At 36.4% G+C, this 10,740-nt stretch overlaps 1 pseudogene; it reads right to left on the bottom strand.

The window, feature by feature from the left end:
* Positions 1-2,337: 2,337 nt before the first annotated feature.
* Positions 2,338-3,515, bottom strand: LOC147641865 (high affinity iron permease 1 pseudogene; annotated as a pseudogene).
* Positions 3,516-10,740: the final 7,225 nt, after the last annotated feature.

Raw genomic sequence — 10,740 nt, 5'->3', positions numbered from 1 at the left:
GGAGCCACATCTGTATCAGCTTCTACTTCAGATGTACCTGTAGCACCTGGTTGCACTACTACTTGTGAAACAAGACAAGTTTCACTACCACTGACCACATTCCAAAGGCCTTTAGCATCTGGTTGCACTACTACTTGTGAAACAAGACGAGTTTCACTACCACTGACCACATTCCAAAGGCCTTTAGCACCTGGTTGCACTACTACTTGTGAAACAAGACGAGTTTCACTACCACTGACCACATTCCAAAGGCCTTTAGCAATTTATATGCCTGTGCATTTTTTGATCCCATCTCGTTTGAGCAACAGTCAGAGGTACTACTGGTGCATGTGGAGGAGCCACATCTGTATCAGATTCTACTTCAGATGTACCTGTAGCACCTGGTTACACTACTACTTGTGAAACAAGACGAGTTTCACTACCACTGACCACATTCCAAAGGCCTTTAATAACCAATACATGCCTCATCATAGTAGGACCACAATGGTAGTTAGTACCATCAAGTTTGTCCTTAGCAGACAACATGTTGAATACATTACTACTGCCGGCCATTACTTTTTACCAAATGCAAAATCTTTCAACACACTACTGCAAGTACTCAGTATTCACTGAATGCAACCTTGGATGGCTGCCAACTGACTGAATCACCTGCAAAGTGTATGAAAAATAACACAGAGTAAAGAATAGAGTGTTACTAGCAAAAATATGACGGTCGATGTTGTTGAAGACACTATAGATATTACTGCACACCAAATCTTTGTCGTCACTACACAGCCCAAACACCCAAAATCGAGCAGAACCAATCCAAAATGATGCCTCTCTAGAACATCTGCAGAAACCTTGCAATGGCCAAAACACGCCCAAATCACACGCGGATCTTAAAAATTATATATACTTCATATACATCACACTACAGTATATACCTTCTTCTCCTAAGAGGGTATCTCAATCGGAGACAGAAAAATAGGGTTAGAGGGAGATAGACGACTAGATCAAGTGTCAAGGAAGCTAGCTCTGATACCAATTGTTGGAATTAGGGTTACAACAGTGCACACACACAAGATAGAGGAGCTTGAGAGCACACAAACTTACTATATTAGAATGAACAAATGTGTGCCAGATATAAAAGATAAGTACACACCCCAAAATAAGTACACACCCCTAAGTGTGTTCACACACATCACTACCATATAATGCTACAATCACACCAATTTGGAAACTTCTTGAATATGTAAAATTGTCCATCATGCTATATATCATTGGAAAGAAATCAAAGAGCAGATTCCCAATCTTCGATAAATTTTGATTTGATTTGCAAGAATTTGACCATTAGCCTGTTTTTTAAAAAAAGCTGACATGACATTTCTTAGAGGGCCCCTTTTTGCAAATGTTGCCTAATCCTAGTTCCAATTTTGCCTAGCCTTGAATCTAGAGATTATTTTTAAAATTTTATTTATACAATCGGTTAATCTATGAATTATTTTAATAAAGACAGGTAGAGCTTAAAAGTCATCCTTTTTTTACTGGTTTTAAAAAAAATTTATTTCAAACATTGAAGAAGTGAACACTACACATACACACACACACACACACACAACCCATGGTCTGGTTGCTGACGGCCACGGTTTCCTCGTCTCATGATTCTGTCAAAAATTTATATATTAGAGAGAGAAGAGTTATAAGATCACCACTTTCTCCCTCTCTCTTCATTTTTACACATCCCTCCCTTCACCTTGTTTTATTTTTCTACTCTTTTACCTTCTCCCTTTTTTTGAAATAATCAGCCCCATTTATTTATATTTTTTAACTTTATAAATAATCCCTCTCTTTTTCTTTGTGCCTATGCCTGTTTAGTATGTTGAAGCTTTCATTGCTTTTGTTTTTTAAAGCCCATCCTTAGATGCAAGGTTTGGGAAAACATGGGTTCCCTTTATGCTGAAGCCCGCTCAACTTTTGAAAAATCCGCCTCATCTTGAAAGGAGAAGGAAAAATGTCATCTCTAGTTTTTTTTTTAAATAGTAGTAATTGGATGAAGTTATAAAGGAAATGGATGTTCAAAATTGACTTTTCCTCTTCAACCCATGGTGAGAAGGATTGATGTCATGTTCACTCAAAAATATTTTCGGGACACTCAGATGGCACTAGGCCTATATAGTGTCTTGTTAAACTTGTTTGAAAATGGAATGAGATGAACCATTAATAGTTTGTTCTTAAAATGTTGTTTTTCGTAACCAACCAAAATAAAGGTAATATTTCAAATTAACGAGGATTAGTGCTAAAAAAAATAGAGAAAATACAAGGACTAAAACTAAAGTGAACAAATTTTATTCCTTGCTCTGCAAATTTCAAACGAGAATTTTCAATTCCAACCGGGAAAATACGCTGGCTTTTCGAGCATTCACTTGTTTGAAAATGGCAATGTGCATCACGCACTCTTATAGCATTAAATGCTCAACTTGCAAAGCATAAATAAAAATACACATTCCAAAGCATATATAATAATACAAACTGTCTCTAATGCAAACGGTCTCTACACAGGAGGAGCTACGGCGTTGTCTGCTTCCAGTTTAGCATCTCGCTGGTCCTCTCGTTTCCACTTGAGGCGTAGCAAGGCGAAGGTTACGGCAACGAAGAGCCAGAACAGAATGTAGGCGGAGAGAGTGCCCTGTGTGGCCTCGTTGCGCCACCCCAGGACAGCATTGAGGAGGGGCCAGATGCCGTTCCCCTCGCTGTCGCAGCAGTTCATCTTCCAAAGGAAGTGCTCATTGTCCGTGTATTCCTCGAACTCGTGAACGGAGCCGCTGAAGACGCCAGCCGCGATCAGCAGCAGCAGGAAAGTGGCCGCCCCCAAGAAGTACTTGAAGGCCACATGGGTTCCCCCTCTGTAGAGCAGATAACCCACCGTGATACCGCACAAAGCTCCTACCACTGCAGGTATGGGGTACGCTGTGCCGGAGCCTTCCAGCCCTATGCCCCCTAGGAATATCACTGCTTCTACCCCCTCTCTCAAAACCACAGTAAAGGGGATCAGAAATAAGGCATACTTGCTCCTCTTGCTCTGGAGCTTGTCTTGACTGTCTAAGGCATCTAACGTCACTCTGGTCAACTTCCTTTCCCACTTGGCCCTCCAAGTGTCTACCCTCACCATGGAGAAGGCCATGATGGTGATGAGAACGACGGCCACAAGGCCCAGGATGCCCTCCCACAGAGCCTCCGAGCTGTCCCAGGCTTGCTTAGCAACTGTGTAGTAAAGCGACAGGAAGATGGCGGCCGCAGCCAAGGAGAGGCCCGCCCCAGCTACCGTCCCCAGCCACACCTGCTTCTTCATCTTCTTCCTTGGGGCGTTGTCCTCCACCAGCTTGTCGAGCAAGGCCAGCATCACGGAGAGGATAACGGACGCCTCGAGCGTCTCTCGGAAGAGAATAAAAAAAGCGGGTACGCTAAAGATCTCCACCATATTGCTCTGAGCAAGGTTTGCAGGAGCTGGTGGAAGGCTGTTCAGGGGAAGGGGGAATTCTGCTGCACGTACGGAAGGCTAAGCCTTTTAAATTCTGGTGCAAGAGTGGGCGCCAGCTGCGGTTGACTTTTTCAATCGATTTCAAGAGTGGTGGACCTGAGAGCCTGGAGGAGAAAGTTCAAACAGGAAAGGTTGCCCCCACCTTCGTGTGCCATGCACATCCCTCCGCAAGCTTAGCTCCCTAATGTCAAAGCATCAACAGCTCCAGCACATTGAACTATCGCATGCACTGTCGCGCAGACACATATCACCTTCAGCCGGCGGTTCCAAACTACGCCCATTATATCAGTCACACTCTCATGCCTCGGCAAATTAATCACTATTCCTACGCAAAGGATATTTAAAGCTAAATGGATATGATCAATGCTACAAAAATAAATGGATATAATCAATGCTACAAAAATAAATGGATATGATCAATGCTACAAAGGATATTTAAAGCTAAATGGATATGATCAATGCTACAAAAAAAGTTCTTGGTGTTTGCATTACGCAGAGGCAAAGGATATTAAGAGCTAAATAGATATGATCAATGCCAGGAAAAAAACTATTTTCTTCTAGCACATTATATTCTTGAAAATAGCATGCCTACATGATTGAAACAAAAAAAATATAAACCTTGAGCTACATGCTAAGATTGGAACTATAATTTGCTTAGATTGGAACTACCTTATGCAAAAGTATACTGATAAAGAGGTCAGCACTCAAAAAGTCTATCCCTTTGGATATTAAAGAGGTCAACTCTCAAAAAAATATATCCCTTTGGATATTAAAGAGGTCAATTAACAACCACATACTAATCCAAATTCTTGCCGAGAAAACTGTAAGAGGTTTTGAAAGCATTGAAAAGGTGTAGCCTATAAAGGGCATCTCATATCACATGGTAAGAACCCTTAGTTTTGAAGACAACAAAACCCTTTTTGAGGCTTTTAGCAATTGAGATAAGGGCATTAAAAAATTTACCCTTGAAAAAAAGGATTTACTCTTAAAAAACCCTTAAGGATACCCTTCCAAACTTGTAAAGTAAAACATACTAGTAGCTGTTCAAAACCAAGGCCTACAATGTAGGTTCAAAGAAAGAGAAAATTGCACATGCAAACACGGGCATGCATATGCATGCACGCACGCACTCACACTCACACACACACACCCTTACACATGCACACACTCCCACCCACCCCTACACACACCCCCCCCACTCACCCATGCTATAAACATTTTCCTTTGTGCATCTTTATTACATGAATAAAACCTATAATCTAGAAATACTATGATAAAATTTATTAGTTCTATAATAGATGTGTATTTGCTAAAGCTTATTATTGACGCTTGTGTTCCACATTTGTCCAACAGTTATGATCTATTAGGGATATGGTTCCATGAATTTGTTATGTGATTAAAATAAATCACTTTTATATAAACATCATGACCATTTAATACATTTCTTTCAAGGCCCTCAATGAGCTTATGTGTCAGATCATGTGTGCTTTAACAAAGGGTAATATGCATTGCTTTCAAGGTCCTCAATGAGCTTACATGTCAGATCATGTGTGTATTATAAATGATGGGTAATACAAATATTTTAAAGAACTTCAACAATCTTAATGAGATTAGAAAATTGAGCATGTGTACACTTTAATATTAAGGAGATATAACATCAAAAATTTGTCTTGTTTTGGATCTAAGATACTTACTTGAGATGCACCTATTTGAAATTGTGTTGACATTGTATAGAAAGTAGACTTTTTTTAAGTAGGTTCTTTATGTTTAGAAGGAATGGATTAAAGAAACCTTTTTGAAAATAAAAAGTTTTTCTCATTTTATAATATTCTAACGAGGTGGTTTGTTTAAATAAGAATCTTCATTTTTGTAAGACTTATTTGAAAATCGTAAATCTATAATATTATATTAATGTAACTTCTATGTTTTGTAGTGTTTGCAATTTATAAGTATATAACTGTAATAATGCAAGTCATGACAAAGAGATTCTTGAGAACTATTTCTTTTAAAGTGTCTATAAGGATTATGTAAGTGAGTTTACAAATTTTAAACATAGCTAGTAGCATGATTTGACTATGTTTATGGACACATAACCTCTTCTAGAGGTGGAATATTGTAAAAAGAGATATGCATATGCCTATGAAGAGTCAAATCCTACCACTCTTATTTCATCAAAACTAGTATTAAATCAACAATAATCCCTAATAATTGGGATCATAGAAAAAAGTATAAAGATCAAAATTATCTTTTTTGCTTGTAGTGGACTAAAGTCCTTGATTTTTCAATAAAGCTTTAATCATATTTACACAATAATTCAAAGTTTTTTTTGAAAAAAAAGCATAAAATTGTTATTTTAGAAAATGATAAGTTGTGATTGAAATTGATCTCTCTTATTGATTTTAGAAAATGATAAGTTGTAATTGAAATTGATCTCTCTTAATGATAAGTTATTTTAGAAAATGATAAGTTGTGATTAAAATTGATCTCTCTTAATATCCAATAATTATCCTTAAACATCCAAATCTTATCAATCATGAAAGAGATCCACACTCATCTTCTATGGTTTATTTCCTTAACGATGCCTGCACATGTTAGCAAAAAACATACATCTTTTTTTTAGCACTATGACATATTTTAGTTTTCAGAGTTTGTCCCACCACTACGAAAGTTAGCACTAAGAGGTTGTCCCACCATTTTTTGGGATTAACAAAGCACTCTCCACCACTAAGAGAGTTAGCAATAAGTGACTATTATAAACATTTTAATCTTTATGATAATAGCTAGCCACATCTATGCTACGTAGATAGTTATTTAAGTTTTGGGTGCTCAAACGTGAATAAGGGCAAGTTGTATATATGTCATTCTCTCATAATGTAAGGACACAATCCCCCTTTGTGCTTATGTGTGAGGGGGAGAGTGAGAGAGTTAAGAGTACTAGCTCGATTTTCTTAGTACATGTGCCTCCCTATGCTTTGTGAGATAGAGAATAGAGAGTGAGAGAGAGGTGTGTCCTGCAGGATGGTACAACAACTTCTTTGTGACATTAAGATCTTGGTAGGGTGGAGCTAGCAACCACTAGTGGAGCTTGGAGGCTATGGAGATCTTAAGTTATGAAGCAAGGTAAGTATCTACATGCGTGCGATGGTTGTAGCCTACATTCCCTTCCCTAAGTGAATGAGTGAGTGTTCTTTGGGGGAAAAACGAGACATAATAACTTTTTTAGTGCCTTGATATGAGGAGAAGTTTGTGTGAAGAAAGGAGTGAAGAGGGTCTTGTTGTGAGAAGAAAAGCAACATAAATGTGTTGTTTTTTGTTGTGTGATTGAGTTCTGTACTTCGGGTAACTTGGAGGAAATCAATAGAATTATTTTTCTTTTGACTTTTGTTGATGTTAGCATCATTATTTCTCATGCAAAATCAAATCAAAGAACCAACAACCACACATTTTTCATGTTAGATGAGATAATCACATTGCAAAAAACTCCCTATAATTATGAAGTGATTTTAGGGACTACCTTACTAAAGTTAGAAAAGCTTTTCCTGTGTCTATATTATCTCTTTATCACGTGCAAAGATTTATCTATCACGCATGACTATCTTAACATAATCATGTCTAAGTATCATTGAGATTAAGATCAGTGAAGGAATTAAAGGATAGCTATTAAATAGGTGAAAGACTTAGGAGTGAATTTACGCTTGAAGAGTAAAGTTCTTTGCATGTGAAAAATCCAGGCTGAGTTAGTCATACCATTGTGACTAATTTAAATTCACTACAACATGTCAGGGACATAGCAACGTTTTCTAGCAGCGTTTAGGCCTTCGGGATGTTGTTAGGACATTTCGTCACTCATTGCTCAACATCAAAATTTTGTTGCTATTTCATTGCTCAGTAAGCAAAATTTCACTGCTATATTGTAATTTTGCTATTGAGTAGCAAGCATAGCAGCAAAATTTTGTTGATATATTGTGAATAAAAATTCCAAAGAGGTATTGAAGATTGAAATTAGGTTATACATGTGACATACATACAAAAAAAATGCTCATAGTTTTTAAAAAACATCTATCAGAATCATTAAAGCCATGTTTGGAAAAAAAAGTAGTTGAAAACTTTTGAAGGAAAATAATTACAAAAACAATGTCAAGATCATGAATCAATCCTATCTTATAAAATAGATCCATTTGTGTTGCTTCATCAATCTCTATATCTAATGGAAGTCAACATGGGGTTTCATATTAATATCACTATCATTATCCAATAAAGCATTGTCATGATCGATAGGTGACTCATCATCTTCTTCAGATTGATGTTCTGCATGCTCTTAATCGGGCTCCTCTAAACTATTTCTTCATTTTCATCATTGTTTTCTTTCAATGAGTCGATTTGAGGTAGTACTTTCACCTCATCCAAGGATTTGGCCTCAACATCTTGATCGTGAAAGATATGTTTTGAATGAGGGAAAACTTGTATAATATACCACCAATTTGGATCAATTCGATTGGCGTTAAATGCAATCTAAAATCACAAAGCAAAGGGGTTACACTCTCTGTTATTAAGGATGAATTCATGGAATATTTTATATATTCCCATGTATAATTATGGATTCTTAAAAGAATTCATGGAATATTTTTACTCCTAGGTTTTTATGTTATGAATTCTCCTAGGCAGGTTTTAGATTGGTACATCTTTCTAAATCTGGGCGATCATAGCTTATGTTACGCATATGCGGGTGAATTCGTACATGTAAATGGGTGTACACGATTTAGATTGGGATGTCTTTCTAAATCCGGGTGATCGTAGCTTACTTTACACATAACACCATATTAGTGAATTTGGGAATTTCCCAATTCCCATTTTTGAATACTTAAAAAAGGGGACATGGATAACATGTTTGTAAGTTTCTCAAAACCCTATCATATGACCTATCGTTGGAAAGCGCTTGAAAAATGGAATCTAAAGAGCTATAAAGCGCTCATTTTGGATTAGTGGTGTTCAAGTTATGGTTAATCCAAACTTTTGACCACGTGTCCCAAACTTGTGGAAAATTCCCATATTCCCCAATATGGTGTTACATACACGAGTGAATCCATACATGCAAATGGGAGTATTGGTTGCATCTTGATGATATGAAATTTCATATGGTTACTTATATTTTTAGTCAATTAATTTATTAATCGACTAGTTTAGTTGATGTAACTGCAAATCATTGGATGTGATAATGTAAGCAAGTTGGTGGTGATCAGGAATATATTTTATAGAATCAACGTGGGATGTCAATAGATATGCATGTCCAAAATGATTGTCATGAATAATTTAAGGTTTATTTTTATTATAATTATCTTTATTAAAATAAAAAATATATAAAATAAAATATCAAAGTAAAAATAATATACTTTTATATCATATAATAATAATAATAGATAGAAAAAGTAAACTTTTCTTAAAATAAACCTCTCTAAAGTAGCCTATTTTTACATATAATCGAATTCAGAGAACAACCCATGTTGAGTTGCAAACAGACACTATTCTTGTAATTTTAAGTATGAACTCAACTCGTATATTCTGGCAAAAGACCTAAGAGCTATAGCCACTGCAAGTTGCAGACGTGTACCTATATATATACATGGACACGAGATAGGCCGAGACAAACAAATATATACAGAGAGCATCAATTTATTTTACTCGTTTTCTTATATGTTTTAATTATTTCATGAGAGAGAGAGAGAGAGAGAGAGAGAGAGAGAGAGAGAGAGAGAACTCTATTAAGTGTGTTTTGTAAGAGTTGCAAGTTCCTTGGATAAAGCTCTCCTTTCTTTCTATATTCTATTTTCTTCTCTGATGGGATGTCTCCAAAGAGATTGATTGTACCAAATTACTTTATATCATAATAGATCATTGAAATACTCATGTGTGAGACCGGGTCTCATACATGGGGAGGAAAATTGGACCCAATATGGTGTTTATGTCTCTATGTTTTATTTTCTTGCAACTTATTTTTTGAAGTGAAAATTTGATTATTTTAATTTCAATTTGTTATGCTGCGCAAAACTTTCATTATACTACATCAAGATTTACTGGTGTGATTGGTTTGGTCACTAACCTATGGTGGATAGTGTTGAGGTAGTACAAAAGTATCTTTCTCATCATTACAAAACTTGGTGGAATAAATTTGAAAAAACCCATTTGGATGTTTCTTCACAGTTTCTTAAGCACATCTATATATCAACTTGAACCATTTGACATCAAAGGTGAATAGACTAAATGCTCTAAACCCAACCACAAGAATATCTTGAATAGTTTCACAATACTCAAGATTGTTCTCTATGACATTGGTATCATTTCTACTAGCTCAAATTTCTTGCTTAAAAGTTGTCATCACACCACAATCAAATGTGTTTCTTTTAGAGTCCACATGCTTTATGCAAAAGTGCTTCCATATATCGGACCATATTGCATTATATAGTTTGTACTAACATTAAACAAAAGCATGTTATTTAGTATGGTGAATTAAATAAGGTATATAAAAATCGAAGCCTGAGACATAGATGAAGAATATACTTACTTGAGGGTCACATCCTCACTCATACACGCATCTTCTTCTCTTGTGATCATCTCTCCATTTTTGATGCCATCGATATTGCCTTACGAAACCATTCTATATTGATCACATTTAGGAGAGGTTCTAAGCCGGGAGGAAATGGCACACCTCTATTTGCTCTTTTGAAAGTTATTTTCTCATCATTTTGTTTATTGATTGCATCCTTGTATTTCCCAATCCACTTCTCCATGATGGGACTATTTAGAATGCAGAATGTATTCAAATTTTGGCATAATGCTTCATCCAGTCTTCATGCTTTCCTTTTCCTTGTGGCACATTAGTGATTAGTCATGTCGGTCATCCTCCTCATTTCTCCACAATCGTGGCATGGAAGGATCTATAAGAGAGAGATGTTTTGGAATATACACAGGAGACTCTTGTATCAACCATCCCTCTACTGTGCTTGCTTCTAGCCTTGCTCTATGTTTCACAAAGTCCTTTAAGGTTTTCATGACCTTTCAATAAAAAACATCCATCAAACATAAAAAACATCACAAAGTGCTACTTCATCAACCAAATGCACCACAAGATGCAATTGGAATTGTTCTAGGAAATTTTTTCTTGATCATACACACTACCTCAATAGCATTGAGACAAGCCATCTCAATGGATGTAGGATCTATTTGCT

Source organism: Cibotium barometz, chromosome 1 (genome assembly GCF_041138505.1).
Source record: "Cibotium barometz isolate CiBa-2024 chromosome 1, ASM4113850v1, whole genome shotgun sequence".
Lineage (NCBI taxonomy): Eukaryota > Viridiplantae > Streptophyta > Polypodiopsida > Cyatheales > Cibotiaceae > Cibotium > Cibotium barometz.
Note: the sequence above shows the minus strand (reverse complement) of the source record. Positions and strands in the feature narration are given on the sequence as shown.